The sequence below is a fragment of the Calypte anna genome, chromosome 2, assembly GCF_003957555.1.
Source record: "Calypte anna isolate BGI_N300 chromosome 2, bCalAnn1_v1.p, whole genome shotgun sequence".
NCBI lineage: Eukaryota > Metazoa > Chordata > Aves > Apodiformes > Trochilidae > Calypte > Calypte anna.
The window spans coordinates 133,582,190-133,595,654 of NC_044245.1; positions in this window are offsets into that span (position 1 = coordinate 133,582,190).

The window sequence follows — 13,465 nt, forward strand, 5'->3', positions numbered from 1 at the left end:
ACTTTGAGAAAAAAGCCATGAAATAACCATAAATTGCTTCAGTAAATTACAGTCTAGACTTGCTGATTTGTTTTAACAACACAAGATATCAAACCCATATGCAAGCATTATTGTAAACTGCTGTTCCGAAATGCATTGTCCTGTAGACCAAGTTTTACTGCAGCCAAGTAATTACTTAGATTCAACGTGGAATTTGTAACAGGAAAGGAGTATTCGCTGTGTCACTTGTAGCAGTCTGTTTTTTCTCTTCCCCTGACATCTTCAGACAGTGGCTGGCTGGGTCATCACTATCATTCAACAGCAATGCATCTTGCAGGAGATGAGAAGGCTATTTGTGGTTAGGTAACCCCGATGCAGACAGTGCGCTGTGTTCTTCCAAAAGGAAAATGAAACAGGAGTCATGCTGCATTTAATTTTGAATCCTTTTTTGTGGTTGTCCAAGTTTATCTTTGCAATTCATAGTACCCACAAGATGTACTCATTTCCTTCAGAAGAACAGCTGTGGAATGCATGGAGGGTTACCTTTGTGGTTTCTCCAAGAGCTTTGCCTCCTTCCAGAAGACCATGAAAGCTGCCATTTACTACAGTGGCCCCTTTCCCTCGGATAGGCTGCTGTGTTCAGCCAAGCACACACTTAGTGCAGGGCAGTCACAAATCCCTAACAGTTTCCAGTGAAAATAAAATGTGTATGAAAACTTTGTTTTTCAAGGGCCAAAGGTTTTTACCAACTATTGGTACAGCTGTTCAAGATTTTCAGACCTAGGAAGCTAAAGCTAAAGGGTGAAGTTATCTGATTGTGTTGCATCTGTGACAGTGGATTCTTGGGCTGGGACTTACTGGTTGCTTCACAGGACTCTATTTTGGAACTATTAAATCCACAGAATAATTAAGATGATACTAAATTTCTGTAGTAAATCAGTGGCCTGTAGACTGCAAAATAAAATGAAAAATTTTACCCTAAAACAATCAAGTAAATCTGTTCCCTAGAGGTGAAATATTGCAAAACTGCAATGTAAGCATGGAGCAACTGGGACAGAAAAACAAAGCATTCCCACTGCCCCTCCACTGCAGCTTGGATTTTGTGCTGTGTGTTGGCTCTCCTGTGTCCTGCACACGTTGTTCTCACAGAGTACACCCAGAGACCAAGGAGGCCAAGGTGATGCTGTAACCACAGTGCTGCTTGTGCAGCCTGACATTTTAAAATGTTCGCTCTGTAGTCCAGCATTTGAGTAACTGCATTAGCTCCTGCAGGATTTCCCACCCTCTCCCTCAGGAGAGAGCAACAATTTGAGGGAGAAATTTGTTCTGAACATAGCAACGAGGCACTGGCAGTCTTCTTTATACAATTGCTTTTTCAGTCTCAGCTTTATCAAAATCAGCAGATAAATAATGTATGCCCTTCCTATTTCCTATGTGAGATCAGGAGTGAGGAGGTGCTTCTTGATAGATGTCCAGTGAGTATTTTCTGAAGTGATTTTTCAGTCAAATGGAACCGTTATAGCTGTCTAGTCAATTTAGCAGTGGCATCTCAGTTTTCAAATTTCAGCCAAGTTTTTTCATAGCTGTAACTGAAGAAGTTAAGTTAGAACCTTTAACAGGACAAAGGGGCTCTTTTTCTCTGCCTAAAATTACTTCAACACAATTTTTTCACCTTCAGAAAAATACAAGGTGATATTTCTCAGCCACGGAATAAAAAAAATACAACACAAGTTTTGATAGTCTGAAGAGAGGAATGTAAAATCAAAGTAAGCATGGCACAAATCCTACAATCTTTGCTTAGAATTATTACAGACATTTAGGTACAACTTCTTTTGGCATCCCTGGGACATTAGTACTGTTTTGGTTCTCCAGAGGATTTTGGGCAGATCCTCTCCTACAGAAACAAAAGACATTTGTGTTATTGAATAAAGATGGAAAATGAGAAGAGTATAATATCAATGCATAATGAGTTTGACCTAGATTACGGAAATTTCAGTTATTCAGTTCTTTGAGAAGAACTCATAGCATTAACTGTATGTAAAAATATAAGCAGGTAATCTACACAAATTGCTAAGAGTCACAAACAGCTCTCATACCGTCTGTAGCACCCTGTTAATTTTCTTGTTTACTAGCAGGAAGTAACAGTGCAGTAAAACACATTCTATCTAAAAATTTCCCACTTTAATACAAGTTACAGCATTTTATGTGAACTCTCTACAAATGTCTAAATACACCATTCCACCATTTTATTAGTACATACACTGTACTTGATATACTGGGTTGACAGCAGAACAAAGTGTGACCCACAGCATGACCTAGGAAACTATTTGTGCTGGTAATATACCATTTCCTCTCCTCATAACAAAAATATGGAATACAAATTGTCTGAGAGGTAAAACCAGCACACTGTATTGCTCTAGATGACTTCATATTAACACTCTGGCCAATATTAGCATATTGCCTCTTGCGGAAAAATTTATTCCAGTATATTGTAAACTCTTGCCCTTAGTAGAAACAGAAATTAGACTTATTGATCAGGATCAAATCCAGTAAATTTGGAACCAAATAAATCCCACACATTATCTGTGGATCTCTTCTATACACCGGTGAACATCAACTGTTTCTTGAGATCATATATACCAGTTTGGCATTAGATTGTAAACTATTTTACCTAGACTGTCAGTAAATGTAAACAAAAATAATTTCACTGAGTAAAATGAAAGGTGAGGCTGAAGCTAGTGATAAATTCTCTTCATCAGTGGAGACTTCTTCTTTCATTCTGATTTTAAGAAGTGAAATATTTTTTTAACAACAGCCTGAACTACTCAGCCGAGAAGTGATCCAGTGACAACACTTCATGGATGGTGAGGTTCACAGTAGCTACATTTTTGACAACTTTCACACATTTCCAGTTCAGAAATAGTTTGTGGTTCATGTAGTGGAATAAGTTCTTGTTCCTTTTCACTTAATGACCCCGGGGTTTCTAGCAGTGATACCTTTGAGAAGAATGTTGTGGTTGAAACTTTCAATTGCTATACTAATGCATCTCTGGTACTCATTGTAGAACTACTGTGCAACTGAGGGGAAGACAGTAACAACTATTATTTTTAGCAGCCATCTATTTGCCAAGAAAAATGCTGATGACTAAATAATTTTTTACACATGTACTGGTCCAGATTCTGCTTGTCTTTTCAAATCAAAGGTCTCCTTGATGCGTCCAGGAGAACTGAAACTGCAAGCATAACCAATTCATTCCTCCAGACACTGAAGGACATGTTTTTCTACTTTTCTACTCATTGGGTATGAATATACCCTTGAAATAATATTCATAGGATCAGTCACAGAGAAAAAAAAAACATTTCATGAAAGTGAAAATTTTTTCCTTAGATTTATAACATGCTTGTACAGGCAGAAAAAGTATTAAAACAATGAATGCACAAAAAGTAATTAAAACAATACAGTGATAATTGATATTATATCTAAAAGCAATGATTTCAAAAATCCACTGCTACTCCCCCGTCAGTATATGAACTTAGTTTGCCATTCCCTCGATCTCCATCATCTCTCTCATTGTGCATGTGCCAAAGGTCTCATTCACTCTTCTAAATGATATCCAATGGCTACATCTAGGTTAGTAAATCAGCATTCCCAGGAGCAGGGAGTCATCAGCTTCCACTATTAAATTGTCAGAATACTCCCTAGGATGGCTGTGTCCAAGGTCAGCTGGCAATCTCCCCAAGCGATTCCTGGGTGCAGTTCAGGAAGATGCATAGGCCAGACTGCAGTTTGAATGGGACCATCATGTTTTGGAAGACAAGAGAGTTTAACAGTAGTGATGCAGACCATTCAATGCCATCGTGCTTCAGTACCAAAGAATGGTCCTGGGCAAATGGATTTACTTGTATAGGTATAGCCAGTGAGGACCACATCAAAGCACAGCCTCTGAGACCTCCCCCACCGTAAATGCATGTCTTTCATCAAGAATTTCAGGATACAGAATAGGACTGTCCAAATAGCATTGCCCACAAGCATGAGCTTTTTTTATATTACCAGAAAAGTTTCAGTAATACTCTTAATTCTCACTGCAAGAGGTCTTTCAGCCAGAAAGCCTCTCATCCTGGCATCTGGGTTTGAGATCAGGTCCTGTGATTCATTCACTAGAGGAAACTCTATTGTAGGAGTATCATAGGGATTTTTTTCACCTAACCTCCAGATGGTTATTATAGTTAAGGGTGATCTAGCCATCAGCTCTCACTTCTGTTTCTATGATGCCAGCTCTTCAAGAGATATTCTGACTGTAAATGACAACATTGGATGGTTTCTTATACTTGAGAGGGCCTGTTAAAATGTGTATATTCACCATTTTTTGCCCTTGCCTGTGGAACTAGGCTAAAGACATATGCACATTTTCTCTGTGTTTCCACAGTAAACAAATTTCAGCACATAAACTGTGCTCCTCCCTGGTCAAAGTTTCCATCTGTGGCTTACTTTCAGTAGCTGGAAGACACGCAGTTGTTTTGAAAGGAAAGGCTGTTGACGTCAAAACTGTGTTTGAGACAGGTCTGGAGAGCAGCTTGAGATTATAACTTCCCTTATACTTTGGCCCTTTTGATAAAAGTAATCAGACAAAAGGCAATTGATTATTTTATGTGGTTATGGAAGTGTTTGGGGTCCCTGGTAAGTCTGGGTGCACAGCCATTCACAATCATCTCGACATATTAAGATTTAAGACAGAGATGGGTGAGGAAGAAGTTTTAAAAATTACTATATTCAGTTCATGTTGGTGCCCTTCACATATATTAATTTTTACAGACCCTACACCAGCATTCTACTTACCCATCTCTAAGGACACAACATGCATTCCTACATTCACTGCTGCCTTCCCAAAAAATGCAGTTCCATGAAACAGCAAATGCTGTTATAAGAAAGAAATGCATAGGAAATATTAAGTTAAAAAAGACAATAGAATACATCATTAGACTTAAAGGAAAAAAATAATGCTTTTTTAACTCATACTTGCAGAACAATCTCATTAAAATCTAGGTAGGTCTTGGTTGTGTATTTGCTTGATCTTCTCACAATGGTATTAATGTAACAGGGGTTTTTTATTACTTAGGACACAAAACAAAAATAGCAAGTGTGTGAAAATATTCAAGGACTTTGTCCTTGAATTACCAAGAAAGTTGAATGTACCCTTATGCAGTTTTGAGATGGCATAATCTTCACTTCAGGTTGTGCTGCTGGCCTTTATCAAAAACTAGTGAGATGTGTCAAAAGACAAAAAAAAATGCTTGCAGATATATTTCAGCATTAAAAGCATCTTTCTAGGGAACTTAGTAAGTGTTGCTTCTGCTTATCAGCCTTTATATGGAAAATGAAATCATATACATCAATTTGTACAATAGCTTGCAAAGCAGTCTGCATTGAAGGGCATTATATCAGTACTGCATACAGTTTGCTGTTACTGCAACCGGGCTGTTATAAAGCTGGGGCTACTTAAGCATGGTGTGAAGAGCAAGGAGTGCAGATACCCCTCTGGTTTCTGTGTACATAGTAAGCAATGCAGAAGCTAATCAGGTGACATGTGGGAAGCATCCAGGTTCTCCTCCATAGGTGCATAGAGGATTCATTAGCTCCCCTCAGGATTTAATGCAGACAAACTCTCCATTGGATGCTTGAGTGGACCTTGATAGACGGAAGTCCTCTTCCTTGTAACGACAGGGCTTCATTGTAAACAGGTAGGAAATATGGATTATCAGTGGTAATTTTCATCCTTAAACAGTATGGTCATCACTGTTAATGTTTTTGTGGTAAGAAAAGCTCTTCAGCTCTTAGATTTGTTTTGTTTCCAAAGCGAAACATTCTGTTTGAATCAAGGAAAACTTAAAATTTAATTTTTAAATTCCTGAGTCCTTTAATAGTCTTTTATCACCAGCAGGCAATGGAAGGAGGAAAGGTTGGAGGGGGTTGTTGTGCTTTTTGTGGTTGTTGTGGTGGGGGTTTTTACTGGTAAGACAGTAGCCACTAAAGTAGTGGAAGAGATCTGGGATATTGCAGAGATAATGAAGATTATCGGCTCACAGCAGTTATGGGTTGAATGTCACCAGTGAGGATTCAATAGGAGTCTGTGCCATATCAGGTCATCTGGTAGGCTCCAGGGAGAGAAGATTCAGAAATTTGTCTTGAGTCTACACCGAGGTCAAGTGAGGCACATAATGGAAAAGAGGAGAGAAAAAAGATTTGCAGTTACATATTGATCAGAAGACTCCAAAAACTGATCTGTGAGTGTTAAGAGTAATGAATCATATGATTAGGAGTACAACACAGATGAAAAAGGGGAAATATTAGCTTATTTCCTTTATGGTAGAATGAAAAGGAGGAAAAAAAAAGATGAAAGAGAAAGCAGATTCTGGATCAAGAAGTAGAGAAAAATATGGTGCACTCAGTCAATGATCACAGTAGAAGTAGAGATCATTAAGATATTTAGGAAACAATGAAGAAGAAAAAAGGCAGAATGATACTCAGAAAGCTGGGCGAACAGAAAAAATAGAACTTAAATCCACACAAAGTGGATTTAAGAAAAGCCAAGTCTGCCTTACAGAGGAGTCCTTGTTAAACATTAGTAGATGTGTGATGGCAGAGAACAGAAGGGCAGAATGGAAAGGTGAATGCAGGGTTAGTTTCAAGGCTCAGAAGAGTAGGCCAGCAGGCAAAGCAATCCTTGTGGGACTGGAAAAAGTCCACAACCCATTCTTCACTTTGGGAGTGCCAGGACAAGGTTTCTGTTACAATAGATGTGAGATGACTGTTGCATCTTAAAGAAAACATTCACAGAAGTAAATCAAAGGGCAAACACTAGTTGTGTGGTATGAAGCAACAACCACAGATCCATCAAGAAAATGTTTTAGAATGTGAACCAAATGTTTGTGAGGCAGACAGATGGTCAGAGAGAAGCTGAATGACTTTGGTGAATTTTCCAAGATGTTCAAGGCCATAAAATCTGGACCACGAGGACAAAATGTGAGAGATTGGAAAATTCATTGCTCCAAATGATCTCCCGTCCCTCAGTCAACTTGCAAAGTCTACCTGTCACTCTACTATTGAAGCACACAGATTAGAGGGCTTATGCTAGCAGAATATCATGACCTAAAAGCCAACCAAGACTACAATCTGTTACTGAAAACCCCTTGTATGTATAAGCATAGATTTGTGAAGCTGTTTTATAAATTGTTAACCTCTGAGCAAAAACTACTAGTCTGTCTTTCTGAGAACTGAGCTTACAAACTGCAAGAAGGTCCTAGATGGTACAAATATACTCACTTATTGCCTTTTCACCAAATAAGCTGGTGAAGAAGTGATTCTCTAAGAGCCCTGATTACCATGGAGCAAGCTTATGAGCACCAGCCTGGGAGGCATTGGCAAGATACTCAACATCTGTGTTTGGAGCAGATAAGACACACAGACTCTTGGAAAAGCTGAGATTTTTATTCTATCCCACTAATAACATTCTCAATAGGGTGCAGGTGCCTCCTATTATTTTGAGGAATTCCATCTAGCTTCTCCTGCCAGAATTTAAGCCAAATATACACAAAGTGCATCCACCCAGTGCATACTGTTACAGCCCATAATGGTTGCAGAATGGAGGTGGATTATTCACTGGGAAGGCTGGAGGCAAGAAGGCATGGTTTCCAGAGTTACTTGAATGCCAATATTATAAATACTATATATATGATGATGACTTGCTTTACCTTTTTGAAACATATGGAATACTGGAGGGTTTCTTCTATTATTATTGGAATAATATCTGGATACTGATGAACTCATTAGCTGATCTGAAAATCTGGAAAGGACTCCCAGAGGCAATGCAGGTCCTACTTCAAGAGACTAGGGAAATTAGGAAAGTCACACTGGAAATTTAGTATACAATTATTACCAATTTTTGAGGATCAGTTTATGGCCAACAGCATTTTTATCGCACCTTTTGTTATTGAAATTCTTCACGTTTTTTTACTGCTTACTTTTTCTGCCTTCACAGAAAAGCACAAGAAGGACAGAAAGTATTTTACAGAAAGCAACAACACCTGTTTTAATATATGAAATGTAACACATATACTTCTCTCTCCTCTGCATATATATACACCAAATAAATATAGCCCATATGGCACTCTTAGTACATATGTGTTCACATTCATGCCACACATACTTATCCTTTCAAGAAGTCACCTGCTAACTCATGTGCTATTCTGCAGACTGGAAGTGCTCCTACTGTTGTAATACTGCACTGAAGAACATGCTGATCTGTAGTGCAGATGTTAATCCCTGGTAAATTCTAAGTCTGGTAGCATATAAAACATTGATTTTTCTGCTGAATTAAGTATTGGTTTAATTGGAGTTCTTTCTGCCTGCAATTTTGTGATCATGGAACACTATTTGTGAGCCTTGTAGATATTGCTTGGTGGTTTGTAATATTTCCATAATGTCTTGAGGCTTTCTGTTTCATTGCAATTGCATTTACAGCAATAAATTGTTCAACAAACACTGAATTTTATTAAACTGGCAAAATATGTGATAAAGAAAGCTAAACAAGCCCACAGTCAACTGTGCCAAAAGCAAACAAATGTTTTCTTTTAAATGCTAAAATAATGTGCAAACGAGGCTCGGCAAAACTAAAACGCAGAGTAATTCCAAAACTAAAGTGTGTATAAAATTAAAGTTCAAGAGAAGAATAGTCACACCATCCAGCTGCAGCTTCACTACAGAGGGGATTCATCATCTCATGTTTAAGGAAATCCTTTGCTATTTTTTCCTGTGCTTGGCCACAGTGTTTTTGCTCCTTCAATGTGGTTCACATACCTGAGAGACTAGATCCCTAGCCCTGAGCTGGAGCAAGTGATCCTCCCTTTTTAAGGCTCTTTTTAGGTTAATTTTCACCTGCTTATATTTACTGTTGAGAAACAGGGAGCAGTTGTACCAGCACAACTGAGGACACACGGTTCTCAGGAATGACACAAAAGGTCTGAACAACACAGGCATCTCTTTACACCAGTCTTGCTGCCTGATCTTGTATGTGCACAAATATGATCTCCCTAAAGTGATGCCCTGTATCATCTTTCCTCTGCTTTCTACTTTCCCTTCCCATCTTTTTCCAGTGAAAAAGGGTGAAAGAAGAGGGGACAGGCTTGGCCTTGGAGCTTCTCCACCACCCATGGAATGTCCATCAGTGTTAATGCTCAGGCCACCTGCAGCCATAGCGCCATATTCATGTTGATAAGCAAGCAGCTCACTCCACAAAACCTCCTGTGCCCTCAGTGTGAAATAAAAATGGTTTATTCAGTGTTTTGTTTTAAATTAAGTACATATAGTTTCTCCTCCTTTCCTTTTGTATTGTGTCTTGAATATTACAAAGCTCCAGTTTGCATTTTCCGGTTTTATCATGCCTCCATATATCCAAAACAGGTAATTCAGAAGCGAACACTGGAAGGCAAAACAACTGCAGTCATATCACAAGTCATATATCATTGCTTCTTTTTCATAAAAATAATATAAGAAGTCATAGAAACATGAAATACAACCCCTAATGCAATAATTCCTATTTTGTCTGTTCTTAATACCCTTCAGTGACAAAAACTCCATAATTTGCTCAAGCAATCTTTTACAACATGGAATTATGGTCACTGTTTTTTTTCCTTGATGTCCTTTCTTGGTGCATAGAAATTTTCCTGTAAGCAGAACACAGTTATCACTGTTACAAAAGACCTCTTTCACCAGCTCCACACGGCTCTTTCACTAGCTAGGGCTCCATTGCTCTCTTTCAAGCTGGTCATCCTTTTTTGAACATAAATTTGTCACAGGTTCCTGGATGGAAAAGCATGGTGGCACTCACACCCAGGAAGAATTTCTTACCAGACACTCTTTTATAAGTCTTCCAAGACACTGCAAAATATGCACATGAAGAAATAGGGTAGGATTATTTCTTCAACTTGGCAATTTAGTGGATATATAAAAACTTGCAAGTGTCATTTCTTTACAATGAGGAAAGGAAGAACATCATTGGGAAAGCTCTCAGAATCTTTGTGTTGAGAGCATTAATGACTCATTCCCTAAGAGAGAGATATTTGCTAAAAGCATTGTTTCCTCTTTCCCATTTTCAGTGGCTGTAGCAAGGACAGGAGATACTCCTCTAGGGAGAATTCATCTACTTTAACACAGACATTGTCAGTGAAGACATCTGCAGCTGAACTAGTCATCCTGATTCCCTTTACAGTTAATAGAAAGAAAGAGATGTTTTTATATTGTGATTTAGCTTATGACTTGGACAATGCACCCCACAAATGCATCATTTTCTCCACTGACTGTAAATTGAGCCTGAGATAAATCTAGACCGTATGCATTTAAAGTGAAGTGAGATGAACCCTTCTGCTGCTGACTTTTAACATGAACAGTTTCCATGGAAAGAATCATATTATTTGCAGGCAAAGTCACAGCCTTGTTTTGATTAATTTTTTTTTCCTGAAGCTGCAGTCCATTAACACTCACTCATGCAAATTGTAATGATGTATCATATATTCTTTTTAAATCTTATGTAACAGCTCTAGTGTGTAACAATGTCATGGTAATTAGAAATGCAGTTTAGATTATTATAAGGCATTTTCTCCTTGGCTTGTGCTTTTAAAATACTATTTCTCTCATTTGGCAGCCATACTGCCAAGGATGTGGGAACATTGGGGATCTATGTAAATCGTCCACTAATTTCTATCCCAAATCAAAGCTAGTGAAACCCAGGGAAGTCAGAATCCTCTTTAGCATTGTTTTCATTATCACTCCATAAGAAAACTTCCTCCCTTAGAAATTTTTCTTCCAAAATCAGGCAAAGGAGGCAGAAATTAAGATTGCCTGGTAGGCTGGGATCCAGCCGAAGCCACAGTACCAAAGGCATCTGCAGAGATACTTCCCAGACCATCTCTTGGATCAAGTTCAGAGCACACAGCTCTGGGCTTGCTGAAGGATACCTGCTATTGCAGTGCCCATGTTCCAGCACTGCTTTTCTAGTCTGCTTCTGCCCTCCAAAAAGAAGCCCCAAAAGAACTGGATGAAGCAATCAGTAGATCAGCATTCAGAGAACAATCAGGAATCTGATTGAGGGGTTCGTAGCAGGGTATATAGTTGAGGCATTCTTGACCCTCTAATGAATTCCTTTTGATTCCTGGTTGAGCTGTTTCATATGTTTGGTGTGCATATGGCTCTGGTAGAATAAAAATGCAGCTGAGGAGGGTGCTGCCAATACCAATGTGCATTAAACTGCAATGGCTGTGTTCAATGTATCTCCTCCAGAAAAACCTCATTCTTCGAGTAAGAACTCTGCTTTTCTAACCAGTGACATGGAGAATCAGTACAATAAGTTGGACTAGTAAAGCAGCAGCTAACAGTAGAAACTCATAAAGGTTGGCCAAGCAGCCTGGAACAGTTTGTAAGTAAGAAGAAAGGTCAAGTGACAAATAACAAGGTGTAAATTACCACTAAGCTTCTAAGAAATCAAGGCAGGAGAAGGGCTAGAATACCCAGAAAAAATAAGGCTTAAGTTTGACACCTCACAAACCAACATTGTGAACAGTGTATAAAACAAATGTTTGTGAATACCAAATAACAATATAGCTAAAACCAGGAATAAAGACTTTCAGGATCAATTAGATTGTGCATGATAGGGGGTTAAATCCTTTGTTTTGCTTTAGAAGTTTAGTCAAGTTATCAAATCTGTATTTGATTTCTGTATTAGAGATGAGAAACATATACAGGTTTCTTATTTTTCTCAGAAAAAGGAGGCACTTTGCTCAAGGAACAGCACAGAAGTAATTTCTGCCTCTGCTGAAGTGAGAATGGATTAGCTACCACCACCAAGCTGTCACCATCGTTTTGCCTTGACAAATATTATAACCAGTCCCTGCTTCCACTATGGTTTACCTTTCTTTTTAATGGTAGAAATACAAACCACTGCATCCATGAATAAAACATGCTGCCCTACAAAACAATCATTTCCTCTTCAAGTCCAGTGGTTGTCCTGAAAAAAATCAGCTCAAGAAACATCGCAAAAATGAGACATAGCTGAACACGAGGAGAGAACTTGGAAAAAGGAACAAAGATAATAAATAAGGATAGGGGGAAAGCACAGTAGAGTTCTTTATGAGATGGTGGAAAGCACAGTAGAGCTCTTTATGAGACAGACATGTGGTTCAGAAATTAAAAGATTTTTAAATGGGCAGGATGTCAGGAAGACGTTAAAAAACATTCTGAGAGCGGACTTCAGTCTGGGGAGAGCACTGCTATTCCCTTAACTTCAGCACAATTTCTTTCAAGTCAGTCAGAAAAAGACCCCAAATTTTTATGACACATGACTTCAGCTACAAGGAGATGAGTGACCAGGCTGGGAGGTGGAGAGGTGAGTGCAAGTAGGACCAACCCAGCCCTCCTGCCACAGACCTACAAGCAGGGACCACCTGGCGTGTCGCCAGCCACCCTTGAGGGGTGGGACCTGCTCAGCTGCAGACCCCAGCCCCAAGCCCTCCTTCTGCCTCTTCCCCATCCACTTTCCCTACATCTGATAGCTTGTGAGCTCTGGCACATCTGCTGACCCAGCAGAGAGGTTCTCTGCAGTCCTGTTGCTTCTTATCCTTATTTTTTGTGCAAGCGAGGACTCATCCTGGCAGGTATGTGGGCAAGAGATTTCTCTCTCTTGCTGTACCATCAGAGGGGTATTGCTGCTTGCCAGGAGCAAGCACCAGGCTGCCAATCCCCGCATGTCTGTGAAAGGAGAGGGGTGCACTGAAAATGCCCGGGCAGTGGAAGAGAAATCAGATGAGAACTGTTGCTTCAGATCAGCCAATAATTCCCAACCATGGTTCACTCCTGTGGCTGGCACTGCTTCTGAGGAGGACTGGGGCAGCAGGGGCTGATTCTGCCCATCTCCCAGCAGGACTGCCCCATTTTTGGCATCTTACAGGAAGGAAAGATCAGCAGGATGCAGGGTGCCCACACCAGCCCCAGGCTGTGGCTCAGCCTGATGCCCTCTCCCTGGCTCACCACCTGCCCCCATCAAAGGGTTCTCTTTCCTGCTAATTTATTCACTTTAGCTATAGGAAATAGCCTCCAGCACCACATTCAAGCCTCTGTGACATATTACTATTAATGTATTCTTGCATTTAATTAATGCCCACAGGATCTAGTTAAGACTACCAAAATTGACAATTAAGCACATAGAGAGCTGTCTTTGGGGCAGCTGTTTGAAACTCGCATGCACTCAGCTAGTAAATGCTACAGCTGAAACCCATACTGCCTTACCATATGAACTCAGAAACTTGGGTCTGTGGTGTTCACTTCACTGCCATTTTAAAATCAATCTCAGGAGGCTCTCAGGATACAGTTTAGAGTACCAAGCCACAGAGGAAGTGCTGTTCAACTTGTTTAAGGATTGTTAATGTTGTCAATTCATCAA